Source organism: Gallinula chloropus, assembly GCF_964237585.1.
Source record: "Gallinula chloropus genome assembly, chromosome: 6".
In the NCBI taxonomy this organism is placed as follows: Eukaryota; Metazoa; Chordata; class Aves; order Gruiformes; family Rallidae; genus Gallinula; species Gallinula chloropus.
In genome coordinates, this window is record NC_140091.1 from 10,184,227 (window position 1) to 10,197,175 (window position 12,949).

Sequence of the window (12,949 nt, forward strand, 5' to 3'; positions counted from 1 at the left end):
TATGTTTGCTTTAGGGTATACTACCAACCAGCAGGGGATTAATTAAATCTCTTTCTATACATAACCATTTGCATTACAGAAATGATATAATGAGGGTTGGAATCTCCAGTTCTGATGGAAAATACAACCTGGCCGTGCAAGGACAAACTGTAATCCATCCATCAGATTAACAGGAAGGAATTTTTCATGGTGATTAAAAAAAAAAAAACACCCCACACTAAGCTTCTCTTTCTCCTATCAGAATCTGTCAAGAAAAATAATTTCCTTCTTTTCCCCGTACCATTGTAAATGGTTATTAGAAACAGTACTTCTCAATTTCTCTCTCTAGAAATGATTACATCTGAACTTGCTTCCCAAACTCATCAGCAAAGAATTTTAAGCAGGAAGTCTAAAACCCTATCTGTGCTGAATGTCAGATTAACCTATGGAAAATGCGTAGATATTTTCTATAATTTACTGACTTCTTCAGAACTAAATTCAGGATCATACTGTTAGATCATCTGCTCAGCTACAGAGATGCTTAAAATAGAGAACATGGATACCCACGCTCTTGCCAGTATCATCTGAAGTACTGAAAGGACACAGAGTTTAATCCCCAGACCTTTCCCCACCCGGTACAGAATTCATACCTGCAATCACACAAATCCTGAATTGCCATGGATATTTTAGTCCCAGTGCATCTTCCTGTGTTCCCATCACCACCAAACTGCCAGGGACCACTCTTCCCTAAGACATCTCACTTGCATGGCAGCCACACACCAGAGCCTTCAGACAAGGCACATGGCACTACTATCGTTAACAGTACATGTTCTCCCAGGGTTACCACACGACGAGTTCAAAGCGAATTAAATGTATTATTTGGATTAGTTCTCCACCTCAACAGGAGCTACATGTCGGGAAAAATGTCATTTGCAAAGTACATTAACATCTAAAACCAAATGGGGAAAACACCCTCAGCTGCTTAACTAAGAGGTACCCCCATCAATCTAAATAATCAGTTGATATCAGCCGTCAGACCCAGAGTTATGAATCAGCCAACGATGCACTTAAATGTTTTTAGCACCTCCTCGCCTTTCTTTTCCCTTCAGCTTAGAAATCCCTTACTAGTCAGCAAAAAGAAAGAGAAAGAGCCTTTGGATTTATATCAACTCATAGTTACTACAAGAGAAAATACAGCTAAAAGCCCTTTAAACTTTAAGCTAAATCCTCTAAGACAGCATTTTTTTTTCCCCTCCCCCACCAGCCCCCCTGCCTGGGCAGCAGAAAATTCTTCCTTTGTAGGCAAAGCTAAGGATCCAGGTCACATCTGTGTGTTAATCTGTCAAGAATATATGCCTCCAAAAGTTGCCCACTAACCTTTCGTACCATTTAACCTCAGGGCTTTCCATAAAATTAAGGGTATTGGTTACTTGACCTAAATCTATTCCAGAATACATTTAAGAACAGACAGGAATTCCCACTTTTCTCAGGGTACTCTCAGTGCCCACATACTCCCCTACATGTGGAAGTAGGCTGAAGCATCTACTCCGTATTTTGTACATTACATCATCATGGTTTTCAGCTCAAAATACAACATTACGCAGTAATGAACGTGCTTACGGTAACAAACACGCCCCAAACAGCCCACTGTGGCTTGGGTAGGCAGATAGTGACAGAAGTGACGCACGGGAATGACATTCCTGAGTGGGTGAATGAAGAGATGCCCAACCTCAGGAATAAACCAGCTGCCACAGCTGGGCTACCAGTCAGGCGAGGAGCTGGCGTCCACAGGCACACGCACATCCCTCACTAGCCCCAGCAATGACCGACTTGCAGCTCTCCAAGTGTCATTTCCTCCACAGGGTTCATTTCTATCTCTGTTATTTGGAACTAAGAGCACAGGGTCAGTCTAATTTCATGCTATCAGCCAAGCAGCAGTTTCTTTCTTTTCGTGGCAAAGAAAATAGCTGGTTTCCTGCTCCATCCCGAGCCTTTCAGCTGAGGTTAAACAGCAAACAGTTTCTGAAAATTAAAAACAACCTCTCTGAGAAGCATGGTCACACCAAGAATAGCAGGTACAGTAACTCAGCTGCTCAGTCCTCAGATGTCAGCAAACTAATTTGCTATCAGCTCGATTGTTTTCCTCGAGGCCAAAAAAAACCTCAACCCACCAGAGGAGCCACCCTCTTCACATAGGCTTGCCAGGCTTACTTTAAATGATAGGCAGCACGTGAAAGATTACGTTTTGAAGATGTAAATTTGTAGGAAAAGTAAATTTAAAGCTTACAGCTTGAATTTTGCAAGCCAGAGTCCTGCCCGCAGAAGCACTGGAAAAAAAAACCAGCAGAACAGAAGAAAAAAGGTGAATTTGCTCTCATCACAGACAGTCCATAAACCATTATTCCCCAAAATAAACAAGAACAGCTACCCAAAATGTGCATGTGGATCAGTGAAATGCAAGCAAGGTGTATAGTAGTTCTCTGTAAATAAATGGCAGGTAATACTTTAAAACCTGAGAAATAACACTCTTCATAAATGCTCAAAAATCTGCCTTGAATGTATTATATTTATGCACAAATTAGCCTAAGGGAGAGGGAATATTGAGAGGAATAAAGCACACAGCTTAGACAGCTCATTAATCTTTGTCATTACTTAATTTGAGTTTTATAAGGCCACGAAGCAGATTACTGATGCACCCTCTGTGTCAGCCAGCCTGCCCAGCACTGAGCAGCATCCAGAATAAGGGGAGCGACAGTTCAAAATTCTCTTTCATTTTACCAGGCTGCACCAGTTTCAGGAATTTAAATCCAAAAGACACATTCTACAAAGTTTTGTGAAACACAGAGAATAGAGTCATCTCAAGAGACATACAGGACTGCAGCTGTAACGCTATTGTTAGAAACCACACTTAAAATGACTCTGTCTTGACTTGCACCGAAAAATTCCTTCAAGACTGGGCATGCAACGATCACAAGGAAGCAGCCACAGCTGCTAAAAATGCCAAGAGCATTACAAATGAACAAATCCAGTTTTATTCTCTCCCTCATCGGCTCATACTAATATTATCTATGATTAAGTCAGTTGTCATTTCTACTGTACACACATCTCCTCCTTAAAAGGTTGTTTCTCAAAGAAATGACAGCTGGCATCAATGCTACCTGACCACCAATTTTAGCTATAAAAAGCATTCAAACGTGGTTCACTTAATTTAAAACTGAACAATGAAGCCCAGGATAATTGTGCTGAGTTCAGGGACCCACTCCCCAGCTCATATCCATCCCCTGTTAATGCACACACTGAGATCAACAACCAAAGCTTACAAAGAGAATGATACTGAAACGTGTCGTTTGAGAGACAATCTGACACTGTAGTTGGACCAAGAAGAGGTACATGGTCAGCTCAACATCAGGTATCTCCTAACAGCCCAAAGTGTTCTGTTTATCCCAGCCAGCTGGTTTCTCACCCCCTCCCCAGTCGTGAAGTATTTGGGAAGCAGACAGGCAGAAATGAAGTTCTGGTGGTTGTTTTTGAGGGGCACTTGGCATGCCTCCAGTCACTTTGTCAATCTCAGGCTAAGACTTTTGACACATCAACATAATTTTAGCTTTACAATTTCATGTTTCTTGGCTATGAAGACCTTATAGCAGCCTGCCAGCTCCTAAATGAAAGCTGGAGAGGGGCTGTTTACAAGGGCAGGGGGTGATAGGACAAGGGGGAATGACTTTAAACTGAAACAGGGTAGATTTAAATTGGATATGAGGAAGAAATCCTTCCCTGTGAGGGTGATAAGGCCCTGCCACAGGCTGCCCAGAGAAGTTGTGATGCCCCTGGATCCCTGGCAGGGTTCAAGGCCAGGCTGGATGGGGCTTTGGGCAGCCTGGGCTAGTGGAGGGTGTCCCTGCCCATAACAGGGGGTGGAAGTATGTGTGCTTTGGAGTCCTTTCCAACCCAAACCAGCCTGCCTGTGCCTCTATGAAAAACCCTCAAGAACGGAGGCGTCGCCCATCTTCCACCTGAAGCTGCAGCAAGTCCATTCCACATAGATCATATAAAAACACTCTCAGAAATTGAAAGCGTAAGCAATCAATTTTAAAGATATTTAGTAATTAGTCCTAAAAGGAATTCCAAGCATATAAAGCTCCCTTGCCTTCATCTGGTTTATGACTGATAGCATCTGTAACCTCACGAGGCATCCATTAAGTTCAGTAGTTAATTACATCTGCTCTGAATGGACATTATTTACAGAACAAGCTGATGTGATTTTTCAATGCTTAGCTAGTCTATGTGGGGCACTTGGGCTTACCCCTCTCAAATCTCTGCTGCTCAACAGAAGCAGGGAAGGAGGGGCAGGCAAAGGGTGCTCTGCTCATTTTTTGCGAAGGAGTAAAGGTCAATTCATGGAGAAATCCACGTGCCAAGTGCCATGTGAAAACCTGGAATAAGCAGATGCCAGTCAGTATTCACATCTCTGTAAGCACATGACAGAATTTTAACCTTTCCTTTTGCCCCCAAAAGTGAATGGTCTCTGATACTGCTTGTGTCTGCTGGGCTCCAAGCTGCAGCCAAACTGAAACATAAATCCTTGACAGAAGAGATGAAAGAAAGGGCTGTGTTTCTTCATTCCCAGATGATAAATACTTCTAACAGCAAAACCATTTACATTTGTATTATGTGTATAGGAAGACATTCAGCCCCTGGAAATATGAGGTGGTTGCACACAACGTGACTCATTTCAGAGTTATAACACAAAGTATTTCTACAACAACCTTTTTGTGATTAGTTCTGGAAAACATAATTTTCAGTGAAAAACAAACAGCAAATTGAAACATGGTCTCCTATCATCTTTCACACATACTTTCAAACAGGTATTTTATCTGCTGAGAAATATTTAAATTAACCATAAAGACATTAAAAAAAAAAATCAGCACTTAAATGGGTTGTCTAAATTTTGGTGAGGTAGAACTGTGATGACAACCAGCCTCATCCTAATTCTAAAATTACAGCTGACTATCTCAATTTCAGGGGAACAGCACTGCCTGTCATGTTCACATGTGATGATGCTCTGAAGTGAAATATAAAGTGGAAAACTGCAAAGCAGCGCTGGGCCAAACCCAAGGTGAATGTAGAGGTCAGACTGAGTGGGTGGAAGGTTTATACTGGTGTACACAAGATAGTCTTCAGGCTTAGAGGACGTGGAAGGTACCTTAGGAAAGCAAAATCTATTGCTTTCAAAATGGGAGGCAGCAGAACTGGGAACCACAGACACAGACTGACCTCATCACTGGGTGTATTTTTAAATAAGCAAGTCCAGGCCTGTTCTTCAGGTGTATCCCAAGTTGTGCAAACGGCCAGGGAACTAAGGTTTTGGGATCTCCAAGATTTCTCCCATGAAAAAGCATGCGATACCCCCAAATGCCTCTCTCAGATTTATTTCTGAACAACCTCACATTTAATGCAGTTGGGTAATTCAGATTTACTTGGTGCCAAGAGATCTGTTTCAGAGTAAAGGAAAATTCATCCCCAATTAAGGTACTGGTAAAATACAGGCACTCATTCCCAAAGCACAGATTTGAGAAACTGCAGACTGTGCCTAATGACTTTTAGTTCTGATGGGCGATTAGTGAGCTCTGTAATGGACTGACAGAAACAGCTGATTCTATTACCAGGACATGTTCTGGCTAGGATTTTCTTTCTGTTGCATTTAAATTATAAATACGAACTCTCTCGAAAATACATGAAGACAAAAGATATTAATCAATCTCTGAAACTTCTGTCTTCTGTCCTTTACCATACTTCAAATTAGACCAAACACTGACTTCATCGCCAGGAAAAGCCTGCCAGGTACTCAGGACTGGCTGTACTCTCATTGCCCTTCTCCACTCTGAAGCACGGAGGTCTCGTCATCCTCTACACCTTTGGGAACAAACAGCAAAATTTGTTTCCATCCCAGTGTCAGCCTCAAAGGTGGGTTTTAAGGTACATTCCAGTTTGGGCCTGTGGGCACAGAAGAAATTTCTGAAGTCTTTGCATGACCTGCAAGTTGGTCAGAAATTGCCATCCCAGCAGCCCTTTTCTCCTCAGAGGATTTGGGAAGGGGCTTTTCCTCCACCTGATGGATCTCACAATAGCTCATCTAATCAAGGCCTTTGTTCAGGCTTTCAGGCTCAATTCAGCACATGGTTACAGTGTTCAGCAATAGCTTCTGGGCAGTCAGAGAGTCTTTAATCAGTTGGTCTTAACCCAGTGTCTTTGCTGTACTGGAGGGGAACTGGAACACCAGAATCTACGTCAGTGCTTCTCTAACACACATTTCATACAAAGTTACATGTGCTGGAAAGATAAAGCAGCATGTAGAGCATAACATTTCAGTACAAAAGTGGTGCAAGCACCAAACCCCAGGTGTGCACCTCAGCCCACGCTTCCACATAGCGGCTTTTTAGCCATTTTGCTGCCGTTTTCTTTTGCCTGTCCCCCCCTGTAACTACCAGCCCCAATTCAGTAGCTTTTCTCAGAGCAGAAGTTACAATTTTTACTTGCTTGCCACGTATGCTAGAGGACAATTTCTACACAGAGTATTTGCTGTAGATGCTAAAACACCTAACTTTCATCATACTCACGAGAAAAAAAAAATCCTTGTAAGACTTTTGACAGAAACTTTTCCATTTTTGTTGGAGAGGGATCAAATGAACCCAGAAAAAGCTAAAGAAAAAAAAAATCAGTGACCATCTGTGAAGAAATAACTAAATAGCTTGCAAAGGGAGACTGAAAACTGAACTTTTCAAAAAGCAACATTCTACCTGTACTCTCTTTGGTACCATAACCTGTCTTCTCCATGAAGAAAATCCTCGATTTATTTCTTTTAACTGTTTTCCCTCATTAATCCATATTTAGACAGCAACATTTTCTCTCTGCCAGTGCAGCCACAAGCTGCATGACTCACCGAATTCTCACAAGAGAAGTGCAACTTCAGCAGCCAGAGCCAAGGATTAATAAAAGAATTAAAGCGACCCTGTAAAATCATTCACTGCATACACAAAACCTGAATTAAGTTCATTCATTCCACTCTAAACTCCGTAATAACTGACACTTTCCATTTCAGCAAAACAGTTTAGAAAAAGATTGAATAGTTCCAAAACATTCTGACCTTTTTTTCATTAATATATTTTCACTTTTCCATTTCTCATGAAGTAAAAGCGCAACAAAGCAGAGGGAAGCTGGGGATTCCCATTTAAATCCTGTTCCTGGGGCTGAAACATTACACTAAATGCCCCACCACATTTTATGGGTTTCAGTTTACTTAAGAGGAAAGATAACGCTTTCAGAGAGAAACTTTCAGGATCTGAGGGTTTATTTTTAACACAGATTTTGTGTTTCTGGAATTCAGGATTTTAACATGGGACAGCAAACCCACCATCCAGCCCAGGAGTTACAGATGACTGGCTATAGGGGGCCTTAAATAACATACGTAAACCCAAAGTAATTAATCCCAGCACAACTTCTGCATATTCACATATATGCTGAGTGACATTTTAGACTTAACTATCTTCAACAGTCTTTTATCACTTATGTAATAAAAATCCCTTTTATCACTTATGTAATAAACAACCAAGCCACGGGTAACACTCTGGGGTTTCTGCACTGTTATTAATTGCCTGCTATCTTCTTAAATAATGAATTAGACTTCTTCTTCTGCCAGCATTTATTTTATAGAAGTATTTAGCTTTGAAACAAATTAAAACATCACCTTGAGACTTATCTAAGAAAAATACTGAGATGTCTCAGAAAGACAAGAACTATCAGAGGTTTGACCCCAAAAAGAAAAAAAAAAAAGGTATCTTCAAGGGAAAAAAGTAGTTTTTCAGATGTAGTATCTCCTCTGTCCTACTAGATGAGCCCCTGGGAAAGGGCACTACTTTGTTAACGTGGTGTTCAAATATATTTATATATTTCTGTGATTCTGTAAGGAGAAACTTTCTCACTGTGAGGGGGATGGAGCACTGGGACAGGCTGCCCAGAGAGGCTGTGGAGTCTCCTTCTCTGGAGACATTCAAACCCCACCTGGACACGTTCCTGTGTGATTTAGTCTGGGTGACCCTGCTCTGGCTGAGGGGTTGGACTAGATGATCTTTCGAGGTCCCTTCCACCTCCTAACGTTCTGGGATTCTGTGGTATTTCAGCTGGAGATAAAGCAACTCGAATGATCCTCCCTCCCTCCCCTGAAGCTGTAAGAAGCCAGCCAGCATTTATGCCTACTCTGCTTAAATTGCAATGTACAACTTGCTTTAAAAAAAAATAAAATCAATAGACATTATGCCTACTTATTTAAAAATCAATAGACATTACAGAGGACTAAAACATTCTTTTAATTTTCCCAATAATTATAATTGAATATTTATGAGCCTCTCTACCTAAGTTTAACAGATTTCAATGTGGAGTAGTTCTAGGAAGCAGGATCTGTACTGTAAAGCAAACTGGAAAGAATTATTGGTAAAGTAACCACCAAAGAGTACTAAACCTTAGTTTTGATTTTAAAGTTTTGTTAATTTCAGTGTACTTAAATAGCATCCCTCTCCCTGTCCTGTCCTAGAGAGATAACGAACAAGATATAAAGCTGTTAAAATAAGAGACAAAAAGATGACAGAATTTTCAAAACAATATAGGAACCTCACTGCACAAACTTCCATTAATTTCACTGGAAAAAGTAGGAAATAAAACAAAGATTTTCAATAAAACAAAAATTTGAGAGAGTGAAGATCTCCATCTGTGCTTTCCTTCACACCTAACAGACTTTTGCCTTCATGGATTCAGGTATTCCTGTCATGGTACATAAGTCCCTGAGGCCTGAGAAATGGAGGGAGCAAGAAAGGGCTGAAAAACCCAACAGGCAAATAAACGATGTAATGGCAAGGTACAGGAGAGGGAAATGAGTCTGCCTACAGAGCAGTCAGCTGCCGTGTGCCATACTGAGCAATGGAGCACAGCAGAACTTACAAATGCTTCCACATCTATTCTAAAAGCCTGGAAAATAAGACAAAAATACAGTTGGCATCACCCCTGTGACAGGCATCCCACACACGAACTCACAAGGGGATAACCTACAGGATACAGCAATGTCAGCATCTACTTCTCAGCAATGCTGGATTAAGATGTAAAGGCAGAGAAGCAATCTGTACTTAAGGTTTACCAGGGTAAAAGTGTTGTAGAAGAAAAGCATTGTGGTGTCTCTGTGGGCAGAAACTGTGATAGTAAAAACCCTGCAGTTCCTGGACTGTGCCACCAATTCTCAGATCAGGACAGCAAGAGCCATCAGGAAACATGAAAACAGGTGAGGGGAGCTGCAAAGTTAGGACAAGTCATGAGAGTGGAAGATTTCAGTTGCCCAAAGAGACACTGGACCAGTGCCTCAGGAAGATAAGCAATAGAGAGTATTTTGGACATAATGCTTCCTGGAAGACCAGTTGGATGCAAGAAAAGATGTTATTTTGGATTTGGTCTCCAGTCTTGTACATTCCTCTTAGCTTTTATCACCCACAGCAAAATTCCATCTTGACTTTGGCACAGCATTCTTCGTGGGCTTGATGCCTTCAGTTCCAAAACGGGCTCCCATCATACCTAATCCCTCTTCTTACACTATCATCTCATCGAGACATTGAGGCTGCTAATCTCTTCTTGCCTACCCAAGTCCTGCCCCTGGAGCTGGCAGGTATTACAGAGCATGTTATCACAGAAATCTTGTACTTCAGCATCCCACTTGGCAGCCCAAGCTGAGCCTGAAGAGCATCCCTGCTCGAACATCCTACAGCTCTCGTTTTGTTGGGTTTGTGGGATTTTTAACTGCTGACATGAGGTATTCTCCTCTCTTCACTGATGACATCCAACCTTTTTGTTGTCCCCTGTTCACCATGCAAATTAGAAAATTCTGTTACCTGCACTCCTGCACCTCTGAATAGACTAAGCATTTCCAGTATCCCACAGGCTTGGACAGAAAGCTGGGGAGTGTTTCAAGCATGTGAAGCATCTTACAGAATTTTTAAAAAATAATAATGCAGAAGATCAGAAGTAAATTATTGTATTACAGCAAAATGTAAAGCTAGGAGACCTCAAGGTTTTCCATTAATTCAGCATACAGGACTTCAATACATACTGCAGAAGACCAAACATGTGGGTTTTCTGTAAATCCCTAGCAGCATGAGGAATTTATTAGGTGAGTGGTCAACACAATGCCAGAATCAACACATACACAACTAACTCCTCATACACCCTCGTTAAGGCCAAACTAGCACTAATTTCAAAAAGGATAGGGGAGAAACTGTGAACAGTTCACTGAAGACAACGTGCAGCTGGTGCTTGGAGGGGGGGGGGAAGGCAAACAAGCTGTTAGGCAGCGTCAAGAACAGGATGGAACATAATATGGAAATTATTATAATGCCATTAGCTCAATCAGAAACACATCAGCAGCTATGATGCCATGTCTGGTTCTGGTCATGCCATTCACAAAGACAAATCCCAGACTCCTAGCAGAGACAGCTACCTACCATTCTTAAAATTAATTTTCCTATGTAATATATATCTGGACCTGAAACTAGGGGGAAAAAACCCAACCCAAGCACTAACTTGAAGGAACAAATCTTCAGAGGAGAGGAAATAACTAGTCCTTCTAGCCAAAAGAAGAGAGGCAGCTTCAAAGGTCTGCACAGGCAGTGAGCAATGCCTACCACAGCTCAGCACAGGAGCATCTCTGGTTCCTCCAAAAGAAATGAATATTCAAGCACTGCACCCACCGCTTTGGCTGCTGTGAGGACAGTCTCTGGGATCCAGGGAGTAAAACCAAGCGAGAATTCCCGTGGAAGGAAAACTACTCACAGCAACGGACAACACTGGCATGAGAAACAAAGCATACAAATAGGCACATGGAAATGCACTGGAAATGGAAATTTAAAGTTTCTAGTTTTCAGAGGACCAGGCTTCTGAACAGTCACAATGCAGACAATGAAGCACCGACATTCTCTGTGGCCCTAAGGAGATACAACTGGACAGCGTATATGCATTACACCATACATACACATACACTCCCACACAATGTCTGTGAATACACACACACAAAGAAATTCTGTCTTCTTGGGATTAATGCAAAGCTCTTATAAATTTCATTTATACATATGCAAACTTAAAGGAACCAGGAGAGTAAATTTTGTTCCAGTGCACTGATGCAGCACAGACTGCATGGTTATCTGTAACACCTCCAGTTACAACTGACTTCTCTCTTTGGAAAAGAAAAGCTTCAAAGCCACAGGTTTCTGGCATTCTGGAATTCATTTTCTAGATCCAAAATTTATGGTGGCATTCAAAAATGTCTTACAAAAAATTATATATATATGTATATATATATATGTGTATATATATATATGTGTGTGTGTGTGGTGTGTGTATATATATACACACACACATACACAATGGGCAAGCTGTGAAGGCTTAGCACAAGTGGAATTTTCCTAATCTGCTTAAGGACAGGATTTTTTTAGTGACAACATGGCTGCTGCTATTTGCCTGTGTTTCTCTGCACTAAGCCTGTTTGCTTTTTGTTTTCTGTTTAGTTTGATTCTCTGGGGGGGATTAATTGTTTTTTGCTTTTTTGCTTTCATGGTAGGATCGCTTTATTATCTGATTTTACGGCTGCCATTGCCATTTTCTGTGGGGGCACTTTTTTGTCTGTTTTGTAGCTCATCTTCTGTGAATCCTCTCTAGCTCTATGCAACCTTGTTGGCTTTCTGCTCCACTCTGCACAGCGCTACAAGTTACCTTTTGAGACTAGCCATGAGACTGCCAGCCCCGATTTCCAGCAAGTGGAGGCTACAGAAGGGTCTGTCTGCTGCTGATTCACCGAGGTCTCAGCCAAAATACTTCTTTAAGCCACAGACGTGATGGTTGAGATGGATGGAGCTAAATCACCACGTCCTTTCACAAGAGGATGCACTCCAGGAATAGGAATCAGACTGCTGAAGATGACACTGTGGATCAGGATTTTTTCCCAGCAGAAGAAAGAGCTACCAAGTATCCAAAGGTTTTGTCATTTGACCCCCATTCCACCAGGAACTATCATCAAGTTTTGGCATCTCTACAGAGTAAGGCTTCACTGCTGAGAGTTAGGATCTCTATGCTAATCAGTGAAGATATTTAATTTCAAATTGGTTATTAAATTTCACATTACAGAACCTTATGACACAGACTTTGGAAATACACCGGTTGATTCATCTCCACCATTAATACTGCAATAAAAGGAGAGTCACGGGTCTCTCCGGATCAGCTTCTGGAGATGAAGGCACAAGCTTTAAGAACTGAGAAAGGGTCATTTCAGACACCAATTGCTGCAGTGTTATCAGTGCATCAGCATCTTGTTTTAGCTGTAAAAATTAAAATTCTACCTACTTTGGAGTAATTTCTACTTCACCCATCACCAAGGGGCCAAGGGGAGTCCCTCTGGCTCTTCTTTTAGTATTAGCTTGTTATTATGTCTTGTGCATCAGAAGGTAACCTGCCATATCCTGTAAGAGTGTGTCACTGGTTAGCAGGTTTTCCCACTTTTGTCTTCTGCAGTGTCTGTCTGTGTTAGCAGTTCAAACGGTGCTTAGCAAGTGTTCTTACTCGGTATTTTGCGGTCCGTGGAGTTCTAACCTCTGTCCTACAACCAGGAGTTCCTGTTATAATCCCAGTGGCATACTGGCTGCTCTTACAAATGGAGTTTTTCCCATTGTTCTGTGATTGTCCTTAGGGAACAGTATAAATGGTTTTATTTCTCAGTGAATTCTCACACTGCCTGCAAACCCGGCTGTGGTCAAACTGTTGCGAGTGACGGGGTAAGGACAGGACACACTCGCCTGCTCTGGTGAATTCATCTGATCTTGAAAGCTGACTTCTGTTTCTATTTGTTCTGAGGTTGGGATTCCATCAAATTTGCTGCTATGCCTTTAAT

General features: G+C 41.6%; 1 protein-coding gene across 1 annotated transcript in view; it reads right to left on the reverse strand.

The window, feature by feature from the left end:
- The window catches only part of MAST2 (microtubule associated serine/threonine kinase 2), a gene marked incomplete at its 5' end in the record, with an annotated part of 188,223 nt that overhangs the window by 111,235 nt on the left and 64,039 nt on the right, over positions 1–12,949 (reverse strand). The gene's annotated exons all lie outside the window — the stretch shown is intronic.